Raw genomic sequence first — 14,993 nt, 5'->3', positions numbered from 1 at the left:
GCTGGAATGTACACTTTCTACTCTTTCAATTGGGGAATTGCTAATTTGATTAGAATTGCCGGAGAGAAATCTTTGAGATTGTCACATCTGTGACAGCCAGATGACACTGAGTCAACAGTACTGCTTTTGAAGCTTATTTATAACTGCACATGTTTTAGCAGCCACATTTAAGCCTATAGATTAGAACCACAAATAAGCAACTGATCTGATAGATATACAAACTTCATCCAAATAAAGCAAAAGTAGAGATTTGCCCATGTAATACAGCAGTCTGGTTTCACAAAAGCAAAACAAATAAAAAAATTCCAGAGTGGAAACAGACCTTGGTTTTCATTGCACTCAGCCAGGGCTATCACAAAGAAGAGAAAGCGTGGTTTTACCACTTCCAAGAGCAACCATTTAACCCAGGATGTCCCTTATATAAAACAGGAGAGTCAAGATTAAAGACACTGTCTATCACATACTGAACACAGTGCCCAGCATATAGCAGTGAAATTCTTCCCATTTTTTTCCCTAATCTTCAACTTTAATGTGATTTTAAACCCTTTGAAAGGGGACCCACAAATCTATATTCTTTCTCATGATGCTTTTTTCAAACAAGGGGTTGAGGAATCAATTGAGCTGAAAGTAGCAATTTTTTAAAAATGAAAGGTTAGAAAAGAAAGCACATTTTGCATCAATAAGTTTTGTTGGTTCTATGTTGGGGCATGTATGTGCACTGGTTTCCAGGTACAGCAGTGCCTCGGTATCCTGGGTTGGTTCCTGGAATACCCTTCCCCTGCCAGATACCAAAATCTACAGGTGTTCAAGTCCCATATATTAAAATAGCAGAGCGTTTGCAAAGATCCTAGGTACATCTTCCCATGTACCTTAAGTCATCCCCAGATTACATCATAAAACATCCCCAGGTTGCTTACAATGCTTGATACTATGAAATGCTACATAAATAACTGATATACTGTATTAATTAGAAAATGATGAAAAGGAAAACAGGTCTCCACACATTCAAAACAGACACAATTTTTAAAAAAATGTTTTTTCAATCCAGGGCTGGTTGAATCTGCAGAGGTAGAACCCAGAGATAGAGAGGACCAAGAAGAAAATCTATTTCTTTTTCTGGGTTACAGATACTTTGAAAAAGCACAGCAACTTGCACAGAGTTGGGGCTCTAGAAACACCTGGTGGGAGGTTTCTGAACTTGTGTGACTTGGGAGGTATTTTGTAAAGACCAAGTCCAATGTCCCCAGGTTTACCCTACTTTCCTATTACATAAAGCTCCTCCTCTTACCCACACTCGCGATCCACTCTCCTACTCGCCCACTCGCCCACTGCCCCACGCCCGCCTTCTTTCCACTGCCCTCCTGAGAGAGAAGAGAACTCTGTCTGCCCCTAGCAAGCCCAACCCTGCATCCTGCACCCAGCTCCACCCCTCTGCACCTTAAGGACCTGGCTTCTGCAGCTTTCCTCCCTCCTGTACCAACCCTCTCTGCTGGATCAGCGATTCTCTAAACAACAAAACACCCCTTCAAAGAGCTATCCACTGGCCCTTCTCATCTCATAACATGGTAAGCCCTCTCCAAGCAGGTTCTTCCCCACCTCCTACCTCCAAAACCTCCAGTGCCCCTGATACCACTTCTTCATCCACACTGTGTTCCCCAACAAGCTCAGCGTTCTGGCTATCAACCTGACCTCTGTGCTGACGACTCCAAAATTTATGTTGCTAGTCAGTCCTAACCTCTCCACTTCCCCTCCACCCTCTCTCTCTACTAGGGAAAGCTTGGGACAGGTCTACCTTCAAAATATACTCCAAAGTGGGGGCTGGGGTGGCTCAGTGGTAGAGTGCTTGCCTAGCATGTGTGAGGCACTGGGTTTGATTCTCAGTACTGCATATAAATAAATAAAGGTCCAGTGGCAACTAAAAATACTTTATAAATAAATTTATGTATACACACATATGTATATATATATTCAGACCTTAGTTTTCACTGCACACACACACACACACACACACATATGTATATATATATATATATATATTCCAAAGTGGACAATGTTCAGTGCCTCCTCTTGTGAGGAGCCGAGCTGTTCCCCTCTAGGGGCCTTTGCATTTACTCTGCATCTGCCTGAGAGGTAACTCCCACGGGTGGTCATGTGGCTTATGCACTTCAAAACAAGCTCCACTCAGATATCACCTCCTCAGAGAGGTGTCCCATAAAATCCTATCTAAAATATCCTACCCACCCATCTCCTTCCCCTGACCTTTCTTTATTTATATAAGTGGTACATATTATTTATTATCTAGCCCCTGCCCATGCACATCAGAATCCTTTAGGGCAAGAAATATTATGTTGCTAATCACTGTTTCCACCTCATCTGGGACAGGGCTTCTTAACAGCAGCAGCACTGGCAGAGAATTCTTAGTGGCAGAGGACATCCTTGTATTAGATGGACCCCTGACCTCAATCCACCAGATGCCAGCAGCATTCCACTCCCCATCATAAGAAGCAAAATGTCTTCAGATGTTACTAAATGCCCTGCAGAAGACAAATGCAGCCCTAGCTGAGAACCTCTGACTTAGCCAGATGCCTGGGACACTATTTCCTGAATAAATGATGAAGCACTATAAGAGAAGTGTAAGAAATAGGATCATAGAGCAATTCCCTGTGGTAACCAAAGGTAACGGCAGCTTGGACATCAAGGTTCCAAGCTGTTCAGTCCTGCAGACAGATGTTTCTGGAAAACAGAGGCATCACCCAGGGAGAGAGGGGCCACTCTTGGAGAAGAGCCTCCCCAAAGGAACAGGAACCTGGAATACTCCACACCTATATTCCATAGAAAAGGAATCTGGGCATGGCAAGGTACCTGTCCTTCAGATACCCTATAGCTCAGCTAAAAGCAAAAGTCAACAGAAAGTAAAAGAGCTTTTTTTCTTTTAAATTTTTATTTTAATTCCAACATGCCATTAAGAGCATATTTGCTTGATATATACTTAATCATCCCTCTGCATACTGAGCTGTTGGTTCCAGGACCTCTGCAGATAACAAAATTGTGCTCAAGTCCCTTATATAAAATGGCATAGTACTGCATACACCCTATGAATTCCCTGCCACATACTTTAAGTTATCTCCAGATTACTTATAACCCCTAACACAAAGTAAATGCTATGTAAGTTGTCGTTACACTGTGTCATTTAGGAAATAATGATAAGAAGACAAGTCTGTATGGGATAAGTCTCTTAGAAAATATTTTCAATCCACAGTAGGTTGGATCCCTGGGTGTGGAGCGCACGCATGCAGAGGGGCCTACATCATCTCCTGCAGCACAGCATATGCAAGCGTGAGGCCTAGAGGCCAGATTAGTGACAAAGAAAAAAGTGTGGCTTTGGCAGCCCTGGCCTCTGGCTGGACTGCCGGGGACTTAGGCCAAAAAGGAGCAAACTGACAGATACCAGGTGGTGGTCAAACCACTGTCACCGAGGAAGACCTGCAGCTTCCTCCTCTCTCCTGACCAATGACCTGACAGGGATGTGACATTAAGAGAGCCCAGGGGAGAAGTTCTTTACTATTCGGCCATTCAATTCTACCTGCTGGCTTTTAGCCTAGGAAACACGATAATTATGTAAACCAAATGCACAATGATCCCAACAGCTGAAGATTTAGCCTCTTCCTCCTTCTAATTTTTAACCCAAAGTTAGAAGAAAGTGAACTGATACATATTCAATTAATTTCTTCTGCATCTACAGTGATGAAAACATCATGGAGCTTTGAGAGGGGGAGAAATTTTTAAAAATCCAGAAAATGAGAATCCAGATACCTGAAAAGCAGCTCCCCAAAACAGTGACCCTTGAAATTTTAATGTGAACCATGATTTAGAAGCGATTAACTGTGACATAATTATATCAGAGACAGACAAATTCACAGACTTGAACTGCAGTTTACTTATAGAAAGGAGAATTGATTACTGAGGTAAAGACCCAGGGCTATTTGATCTTAAGACTGTGCTTATTCATGTAAATTATGCAAAAGGCTGGAGATGCTATTTAAAACTGTTTTCTACTTCTGTGTTCTGACAATTATCGGGAAACAGAAACATTCTGGGAGATTAAAACTGTCAGGGGACTAACAACCATGTCTGACCCAAATGATTGTTTTCAATTTTCAAAAACTGAATCCAAGACCCTTGGTTTTCCCAGCTGGCACAAATAACTTTAGACACATGCAATATGCTTTTATTTTTATTCTTTTGTCTATTCTCTCAACTAACAAAAGAGATTTTCCTCTCATCCTCCACCATCATGAGTTTTGCCAAAAAAGACAACACATGAATTTTTATTATTGTGGAAAACACCATACACCCAAGCTAATTTAATTATCAGTTGAAATCAATCAAACTGTTTTAACTTTTATGATCCACTGCATTTTTAATTATGCCAAAGTTAATTTGCTTTCTGTTATCTCAAAGAACAAAGGTCTTCTGCAGATAGTTAAAATGCAATTAAACTAAACTGATCAAAATTAACATCTGCTATAGTAAATATATTCCAACAGTGGTGACCATCATCAGAGGTCTCAAGATACTTGCTCTCAAGATATTTGAAAAGAACCACAGATTTTCAAACTTGGAAACATTTTTTTTAAAATTTTTATTCTTTTGTTGTAGTTGGACAAAATACCTTTATTTTACTCACTTATTTTTATATGGTGCTGAGGATGGAACCCAGGGCCTCACATGAACTAGGTGAGTGCTCTACCACTGAGCCACAACTCCAGCCGTCCCCCTCCAAACAAACTTTAATGTTATCTAGTCTACCACTGTTGTAGTAAGGCCTTCAGAAATTAGGCGTTTGTATAACTCAGGTTTAGTGAGTGAGCATATGATCAGATAGTGCTTGTTTTTACACCTAGAATACCACTGTCTATGCAAAAAAAAAAAAAATCCCATTATTAAATAAGCTTTAACTTCTATCACTAAAAGGAACTTTTTCTTTTAAAGTGGCCATGTTAGATGCCTATCTCAGCAAGTCATGACACTCTTGCAAGTGGTTAGAGATGGTGGGATTCATGCTTAGAGAGAGGTTAACTCGCCTTAAAGAAAACTGGTAAGACAGGTGATTTATGGAATCGTTACTCATTGTCAAGTTTCCTCACAACCCTAGAATTCAGGGCACTGAGGATAAAAACATGCTAAAAAAGGTAACAGAAGGAGTGACATTATTGTGCTATATGCTCAGTCCAAAGTGTAGCCTGGATTCTGGAAAATGCTTTCTTAGTTCAGTGTGAAAAACTGGGAAAGATATCTGGTAGCAATAATCATGAATAAAATTTGGTTTGGCTATGAGGTATGCCCCCAGAAAAGCTCCTAGGCAATGGGTCAATGTTCAGAGGTGAAGAGATTAGAGCATGAGAGCTATGACTTAATCACTGGATTAATCCATTTGATGGGTTAATAATTTAAATGGATTACTGTGTGGTAACTGTAGGCAGGGGAGACATGGTTGCAGGAAGTAGGTCAGTGGAGACGTGCCCTTGGGATTATCTTTTGTCCCTGCTTTCCCCCGCCCTTGCCATGAGCTGACAGCTTTCCTGTGTTACACCCTTCCACAGTGTCCTGCTTCACCTCAGCCAGGCAATGCAGTCGGCCTACCATGAACTGAACCTCTGAAGCCATGATCCCCAAATAACCTTGTCCTCCTCTAAGTTGTTCTTGTCATGTATTTTGGTCACGCCAATGAAAAGCTGACTAACACAAATAATAAAAAATAATAACAACTAATGGCAATAATAATTTACTGCATCCTGTGACAGACCAATTTATTTTCTTCAACAACCCTAGGATAGTTCCACATTATCCCCAATATCAGAAGATAGAAATCCACACAGGGAGGAGCAAACTCAACACATGCCTCTCCTTCAAGTCATGTTTAAAAACTGCACCCTACCTGCTGGGAGTGTCTGTCTGGAGAATGCCTTCCTTTTCAGAAGGAAGCTGAAATATTGAGAGGGTGCCGGTTTAGATTTAAAACCAATCAACAAGAAAGAACCAGCTGACACCTAAAGCTGAGGAGAAAGTGTTACCGTCTGAAAGCACAGAGCCGTATAGGAAGGAAGCTCTGTACTGAGTCACCCGTTTACCACAAAAGACCAGAAGTGTGGGATCAACACACACACACACACACACACACACACATACAGCTGCTAGGAATGGGCTTGTGAATACAGACTATGAAAAGGAAGGTGACTAATGAGAGATGGGAGGTGTGAGCACATAAAACTGGCAGATGATAAAGTCATTAAGTTTCACAGTCTTAAAAAGAGGAAAAAAACACTAAAAAGGAACCAAACAACCGCTTAGGGAGTTCTGATGACATAAACCCTAGTGATCAGATACAAAAGACGGGGAGGAAGATTTCACCAACGATAAATACAAAAGGGTGGATGGAACTGGAAAAGCAACATCATAAATAGGAAAACTCAAAATGAAGGCTTTCAGAGAATGCATTGAACAGGAGGGCTTTCTAAAAAGATGGACCCATAGCTTCCAGAAGCTTCTGGAACTGTGCCTGGCACAGGACAGAGTACACAAATAAGCACCGATTGAATGCATGAGTGCATATGGTGGGATTAATAAATAACAACAGGAAAACACATTCCTGTTTTGCTTCATTTCTTTATGAAGGAGAACAATACGGCACTCCATCCTGTTTACAGTGCTCCTGCTCACGCTATGGGAGTACAACAGATGTCCAAGGACAGACACCTTGACTTATTGAGTAACTAAAGCAACTTGTAGTTACATAAAGCTAAACAAGGTTCTCCAAAATAAGAGAGTGCATATGAACTATATATGGATAATCTTTTTTTTTTTTTATTGGTCCTGGGAATTGAACCCACTGTCTTGTGCCTGTTAGGCAAGCACTCTATCACCCAAGCTTTTTTAAATTTTATTTTGAGACAGGGTCTCCCTGGCCTCCTGGGGATCCTCCTCTTGTGATCCTCCTCCCAGGTAGCTGGGATTATGGGTGTTTGCCAGCATGTTCAGCTTAGAGATTAATAATCTTCACCCAATTTGCTAAAGGCTGGGGGGGGAAACTACTTTTTAAAAAGCACATTCTATAAACAAGAGAAAAACACAATTCTAACGTTAAATAATAGGCATGTGCTTTGAGAACCAAAGAAAACAGTGATGGTTAACACATGCAGAAATTACCATCCTCTGTCCTTTGTTAATATTGAAAGACTGACACAGAAAGGGAAGCGGTAGCCAATGGAAAACTTGCAGTTGAATGGAAAATGAAGAGAACAACCAACTAACGTCAATGGGTGTTTCTCTGTTTTATGTAAGCAGTGGTGGAATTTTTCCTGAAAAAGTTCTTCTTTTCCTATTCAATATACTTTTTCTCCATGGAGACTTACATAAAGACAAAGACATAAAAGACAAGTTAATCAAACACGTAACAGAGCAGAGAAAAATATACACATGGGACAACAAACCAATAATGAGAAAAGAACTTGGTTGGCAACAGGAGTTGAACAAAACTAAGAATAATTTTTATAACTAAGAAATAGGACTTCATTTAATCTGATTTTACATTTTTCCACAGTAATAATTTCAACAATTCTGCCTCACACAGCCAATGAAACTTGAGATTTGAGAATCAAAGAAAATACTGATTAACCATCAATTGTATATTTAATGCACCCCAAGATCCCCTTAGAAACAATTCTACGATATCTGCTGAGAGCCATTGCCAAGTAGGAATGACACATGGCAATTTCCTTGTCAGCCTACCCCATGTTGCTTAGAGGGAGGACTCTCCATTGTGGAAACGGGCTTGCCTTGGACCCAGGTCATTTGCAGTGACATTGCATGAATGTTTGAGTAAGGTGACCCTGCTCAAGGACCAGGGCAGATCCGGGTTTAGGGCCGTTCCAGGTTTAAGGTGATTCCTGCTGGGAATAGGGCGTATCCTGCTGCCTCAGGCACCCACCCGTTGAGTTCTCGAGGGATTCGGAGAGTATTTGGGATGCAGAGCCTAGTGGAGGTGGGATTGCCCCAGAATGTGCGTGTAGAGTGCCGGTGAGAGGTAGGGAATAAAGACTTGCTGTTTGAATCTACAAGGCTGTGAGTGGCTCGTGATTTTGTTCCCAGCCAGACTGCGGCAGATATCTTCATGAAATAGACCATAAAGTTACCCAGCTGATAAAGGGTTTGATTTTATATCCTGCTACTTTGCTGAATTCATTTATTAGTTCTGGAAGTCTTCTGGTAGAATTTTTTTGAGCTTCTAAATATAGAATCATGTCAATAGTAATAGTTTGAGTTCTTTTTTTCCTATACATATCCCTTTAATTTCTTTCATCTGTCTAATTGCTCTGACTAGAATTTCAAGGACTATGTTAAATAGAAATGGTGAAAGAGGGCATCCCTGTCTTGTTCCAGTTTTTGGAGGGAATGCTTCCAATTTTTCTCCATTTAGAATGATGTTGGCCTTGGGCTTAGCATTGATAGCTTTTACATTGTTGATGTATGATCCAACTATTCCTGGTTTTTCTAGTGTTTTGAACATGAAGAGGTGCTGTATTTTATCAAATGCTTTTTCAGCATTTATTAAGATAATCATATGATTCTTGTATTTAAGTCTATTGATGTGATATATTACATTAATTGATTCCTGTATGTTGAACCAACCTTGTATCCCTGGGATGAACCCCACTTGATCATGGTGCACTATCTTTTTAAAAATGTTTTTATATGTGATTGGCCTGGATTTTATTGAGAATTTTTGCATCTATGTCCATCAGGTATATTGGTCTGAAGTTTTCTTTCTTTGATGTGTCTTTGGTTTTAGTATCAGCGTGATGCTCGCCTCATAGAATGAGTTTGGAAGGATTCTCTCCTTTTCTATTTCATGGAATAATTTGGTGTAAAATTATTGGTGTTAAATGAATTCAGCAAAGTATCAGGATATAAAATCAATACCCATAAATCAAATGCATTTCTATACAAAAGTGATAAATTCACTGAAAAAGAAATTATGAAAATTTCCCTATTCAAAATAGCCTCAAAAAATATAAAGTACTTGGGAATCAACCTAACAAAAGAGGTGAAAGATGTCTACAATGAAAACTATAGAACACTACAGAAGAAAACTGAAGAAGACCTTAGAAGATGGAAAGATCTCCCATGTTCTTGGAATAGACAGACTTAATATTATCAAAATGGCCATACTAACAAAACTGTTATACAGATTTAATGCAATTCCTATTAAAATCTCAATGACACTCTTTATAGAACTAGAAAAAACAACCACAAAATTCATTTGGAAAAATAAGAGAACCTGAATAGCCAAAGCAATTCTTGGCAAGAAAAGTGAAGCAGGAGGCCTCACAATACCAGACCTTACACTATACTACAGAGCAATAGTAACAAAAACAGCATGGTATTGAAGGCAAAATAGAAATGTAGACCATGGTACAGACTAGAGGTTCACAAAAAAGAGACAAACCCACATAAATATAGTTATCTCATACTAGACAAAGGCTCCAAAAACATACATTGGAGAAAGGATAGCTTTTTCAACTAATGGTGCTGGGAAAACTGGAAATCCATATGTAGCAAAATGAAATTAAACCTCTATCTCTCACCATGCACAAAACTCAAAGTGGATCAAGGACCTAGGAATTAAATCAAAGGCCCTGCACCAAATAGAAGAAAAAGTAGGCCCAAATCTTCCGTATGTTGGATTAGGCCTCGACTTCATTAACAAGACTCCTAAAGTGCAAGAAATAAAATTAAGAATCAATAAATGAAATGGATTCAAATTAAAAAGCTTCTTCTCAGCAAAAGAAACAATCATTGAGGTGAAGAGAGAGCATACAGTATGGGAGCAAATTTTTACCACACATACATCAGATAGAGCACTAATCTCTAGGATATATAAAGAACTCAAAAAGCTTAACACCCTAAAATAAATAAATAAATAAATGGGCTAAGGAATTGAACAGACACTTCTCAGAAGAAAATATATAAGCAATCAACAAATATATGAAAAAGTGTTCAATATCTTTAGTAATTAGAGAAATGCAAATCAAAACTACTCTAAGATGTCATCTCACTCCAGTCAGAATGTCAGCTATCAAGAATACAAGCAATAATAAATGTTGGAGAGGATGTGAGAAAAAGAGTATACTCATATGTTGCTGGTGGGACTGCAAATTGGTGCAAACATTTTGGAAAGCAGTATGGAGATTCCTTGGAAAACTTGGAATGAAACCAATATTTGAACCAGCTATCCCACCCCTTGATCCATACCCCAAAGTCTTAAAATTAGCATATTATAGTGACATAGCCACACCAATGTTTATAGCAGCTGAACTCACAATAGCTAAATTGTGGAACCAATCTAGATGCCCATCAATAGATGAATGAATAAAGAAATTGTGGTATATATACACAATGTAATATTACTCACCATTAAAAGAGAATAAAATCATGACATTTGCAGGTAGATGGATGGAGTTGGAGAATATTAGGCTAATCAAAGTAAGCGAAACCCAAAAAACTAAAGGCCAAATGTTTTCTCTGACTAGTGGATGCTGATCTATGATGGAGTGGGGGGCAAGGGAAGAATGGAGGAACTTTGGATTGGGCAAAGGATAGGGTGGGAAGGGGTTATGAGGGTAGGAAAGATGGTGGAATGAGATGGACATCATTACCCTAGGTACATATATGATTGCACAAATGGTGCATCTCTACACTGTGTACAACCAGAGAATTAAAATGTTGTGCTCCATTTGTGTACGATGAATTGAAATGTATTTTGTTGTCATGTACAACTAAGTAGAACAAATAAAAATAAATAAATAAAATGCAATACCTCAAAAAAAGGGGAGGGGGGCTGAATTGGAGATTGACAGGAAATCTATTAGGTAAAAGTTAGGTATATAATTTAGATAAAGATTATCCCATCAAGTGAATTTCATATGTAGCTGTTCATTATATTAAATGTATTCTTACTTGGAATTCCTATTTTCCAATAGTAATTATTTGTAATGGGTGATAATGAATTATTACGTGATTACAAAATGACTTCTAAAATCATCTAAGAGTACAATGTTTCTGGGTCTCAATTTCCTTTTATTATAAAATGAAGTGTTGAGTCAAATTTTCCATACTTTAATACTTTAAAATAGCACGCTTATATTAAAGTTATATTTGTATGGTTTTACAGTTTGGTAGTTCCTCAAAAACTAAACACAGAATTACCATATAATTCAACATTTTCATTCCTAGGTAATACCCAAAAGATTTGAAAATAGGAACTAGAGCAGATACTTATCCACCAATGTTTATAATAGTATGATTCACAATAGCCAAAGGTAGAAATAACTCCATTGTCTATCAATGAATAAATGGATAAACAAAATGTGGTATAAACATACAATAGAATATTAATTCAGCATACACCTATGGGACAGCTTCATCCATTAAACCTACAATTCATTCTTGTTTCGATTTCATGTGCAACAACATTCTGTTTCCTGGCTTCCCACTGAATCTTTATAGAGTAAAAATGTAACTATCATGCTGGCTGAACTTCAAACCATCTAGTTTAAGATATTTTTTTGTAAACTCAGCTTTAATGTATCAGCTATATGAGTTACGTAATCCACCCACCAGAGATCAGGAAACCAGATGAGGAAACTAAGGTGTAGAAGTAATTTTAAGTACCCTGCCCGTAAGCAGAGAAGCTGATGAGTAACTGTATTCAGGTCTTAGCCAGTATTTTTTAAATCAATCAAAACTTTACACTCTTCAGTGAGAACAAACCACAGAAAGTTTTAATTCCAGGTATTCTTAGAGTTTGTCTAATTACAAAAAAAGGCATCTGAGCTAATAAACAAGTCCCCTCATATGTAAACAATCAGGAATAAGGCCTGCTGTGGACTGCTGAGGCAGTGGGTGGTCGTGGGAGAGGAGAGCGACTGCTACAAACAGACCACACCAGGTCCCAGAGACAACTGAGAGGCTGCAAAGTCCCGTCTCACCACGAAGGAGCAGCCAGAAAATCCAGCCCAACTCTAGCCCTTCTGCAGGTAGGAGCCCTCACATCATGGAGAGGTAGGACAGGTAAGGCTCGATGCCCAAGGAATTTTCAGGAAGAAGGCTTATTGACTGCAGGGTCCAGAGGAGTTATCGCCTAAAAGTTCGCTGGACCACAAGTCTGGAAATTCTTTGAACTTTATACCTAGTAGGAGGAGGGGTTTGAAGGTTTACATGACAAGGGCTTTTTGTTCCATTTTTTAGACTACACAGAGGAGATATTTTTTTCTTTATTTTGCAAACCTGGCATTTATAAAAAAGAGGAAGCTATAAACCTGTTATGCTTTAGATGTGCTATCCCCTAAAAGCTCACGTGTGAGCCGATGCAAGAAGGTTTGGAAGAGAAGTGATTGGACTATAGCCTTGATCTAATCAGTGAATCAATCCCTGATGGGGCTCAGTGGTAACTGTGGGCAGGTGGGTGTGGCTGGAGGAAGTGGTTCACTGGGGGCGTGACTGTGGGGTATATATTTTGTACCTGGAGGGTCTCTCTCTCTCTGCTTTCTGCTCATGATATGTGCTCCACCACATTCTTCGGCCATGATGTTTTGCCTCACCTCAAGCCCTGAAGAATGGAGCCAGCCTTCTATGGACTCAGACCTCTGAAACCATGAGCCCCTATAAACATTTCCTCCTTACAGTTGTTCTGGGTGGGTTCTTTATTCACAGCAGCGAAAAAGCTGACTAAAACAAAAACAAACCACAATGCCCTCTGTAGAAGTTTTTGCTGATATCCTGTATAAAAATCTTTCTGACAGGAAGAGAAGATCAATTGTGTGGGGGGTGGAGGCTGGAGAAGCTTATATGTTACAAATACGACAAGGGGGTCTCTGATGGTAGGTGCTTCAGTGGCACCTACCACCCCCCACAGTCATCCACAGAACAAGCAAGTGGGAGAGTAGTAGGGCACACATTTGAGGACCTTATGATCCTCAACTGTCATACCCAAAAAGTAAGTATCTGGGGTAACAATGCTCAATCTGATCAGAACGTGTGGGGGTACAAACTACACCCAGTGGTAATTGCTCCGGTGAACTCAGAATCCACATAGACCCATGGGACAGCTTAGTCCCTTAAACCTTCAATTCATTCTTGTTTGGATTTCATGTGCAACAAAGTTCTGTTTCCTGGCTTCCCACTGACTCTTTATAGTAATAATGTACCTGCCATGCTGGCTGAACTTCAAACAATCTAGTTTAATATATTTTTTTTGTAAATTCAGCTTTAATGTATCAGCTATATGAGTTAAGTGATCCACCCACAGAGATACATCTGTTATTAGCTTGCTAAAAATAAATAAATAAATAAATAACCCAGTGTTCTCAGTCCCTAAGACCAAGCCAGATCTTGGTCCAAGGCAGTGAATGCCATCTTCCCAGTATCCCCTGCAAGTCTTCCTTCAATAGCCCTCTTCACACTGTCTGGTTTTCTTTCTCCTCCTCCTGCAAGAATTATCTTCCATGTATAAATATACCGTAATGAATTCCACCTTTATACGTATCTGTAAAGCACCAATTAAAAATAAATAAATAAACGAGTTGAAGGAAGACCAGCAGAATAGAAGAAAGGGAACAGGAGGAGGGAGGAAGGGGAAAGTGGAGTGGAGTGAATTCCATGCATGGACGATTCTGTCCAAATGAACCCAACTATTGCATAGAACTATAATGCACTAGTAAAGCATAAAAAGAATTACCTGCAAGATAGTTATAAAAATTGAATGAGATAAAAGTAATTGTGTTGATCAAACCAATTGCAAATGACAGATACATGTACATTTTCCCCCACCCCCATCTCTAGATTTTATTAATACTGATTAAAAAGTTAGAATCAGAAAACTTCTATTCATACTAGATTACAGAAATTTTTTTATATACTCTGTGAAACCATACCAGTCCTGTGAGTGCTGAGAGAAACAATTTTTCTCCAAATTCTCAGATACTAAAAAATAGGCCCTTGGGCTGGGGATGTGGCTCAAGTGGTAGCGCGCTTGCCTGGCATTCGAGCGGCCCAGGTTTGATCCTCAGCACCACATACCAACAAAGATGTTGTGTCTGCCGATACCTAAAAATAAATATTAAAATTCTCTCTCTCTCTCTCTCTCTCTCTTTCTCTCTTAAAAAAAAAAATAGGCCCTTTAGTTCAAGACTATTTTAGGGTGTAGCAAAGGGAATGGGCTCCTAAAAAATACCTATCAGAGGCCAAAAGGAGCAAAAATAGAATTCGTACCAATAAAATGAGGCCATATAAGTAAAAAAAAAAAAAAAAAAAAAAAAACCCTGTATAAATTACCCCAGACCCAAATATATGAAAGAAAATTAGTCCAATATTGTAAATTGTGTTAGGAAGACACAACCAAACTCTCTCAGTTTCACTATGATTACAAAAGTAGTATCAAAAGAATAACCAATGACTGTTATAAGGAGCGATAAAGAGGGGATGTGATTCTGCAATCTGTATATGGGCTAAAAATGGGAGCTCATAACCCACTTGAAGCAAAGTGTGAAAGATGATATATCAAGAACTATGCAATGTTTTGAACAACCAACAATAATAAATAAATAAATAAATAAATAAATAAAATTAAAAAAAAAGAAATTTAAAATGTATGTCTATATGTTCTTTTAATCATAGGTTAAAGACTGTACATTATTTTATTAACAGCATGGGTGGGAAGACCTATTTTTCAGTATATTTCAGTACTGTAATGTTGTTTTAGTGTTTTACTTTGTATATATATTATCTACTCAAAATTTACAAATTAAAAAAAAAAAAAAGGAGCGATAAAAATGTTTGGGCTGGCTGGGCGTGGTGGTACACACCTGTATTCCAGCAACTCAGGAGGCTAAGGCAGGAGGATTGAAAATTCAAGATCAGCCTCAACAATTTAGTGA

At 38.9% G+C, this 14,993-nt stretch overlaps 1 protein-coding gene across 3 annotated transcripts in view; it reads right to left on the bottom strand.

Moving 5' to 3' along the window:
* The window catches only part of Rnf144b (ring finger protein 144B), a 158,683-nt gene that overhangs the window by 15,312 nt on the left and 128,378 nt on the right, over nt 1-14,993 (bottom strand). The gene's annotated exons all lie outside the window — the stretch shown is intronic.

The sequence above is a fragment of the Marmota monax genome, unplaced genomic scaffold, assembly GCF_021218885.2.
Source record: "Marmota monax isolate L192 unplaced genomic scaffold, Marmota_monax_Labrador192_F-V1.1 WCK01_AAM20220418_F8-fsc00029, whole genome shotgun sequence".
In the NCBI taxonomy this organism is placed as follows: Eukaryota; Metazoa; Chordata; class Mammalia; order Rodentia; family Sciuridae; genus Marmota; species Marmota monax.
This window is presented reverse-complemented; position numbering and strand designations above follow the sequence as displayed.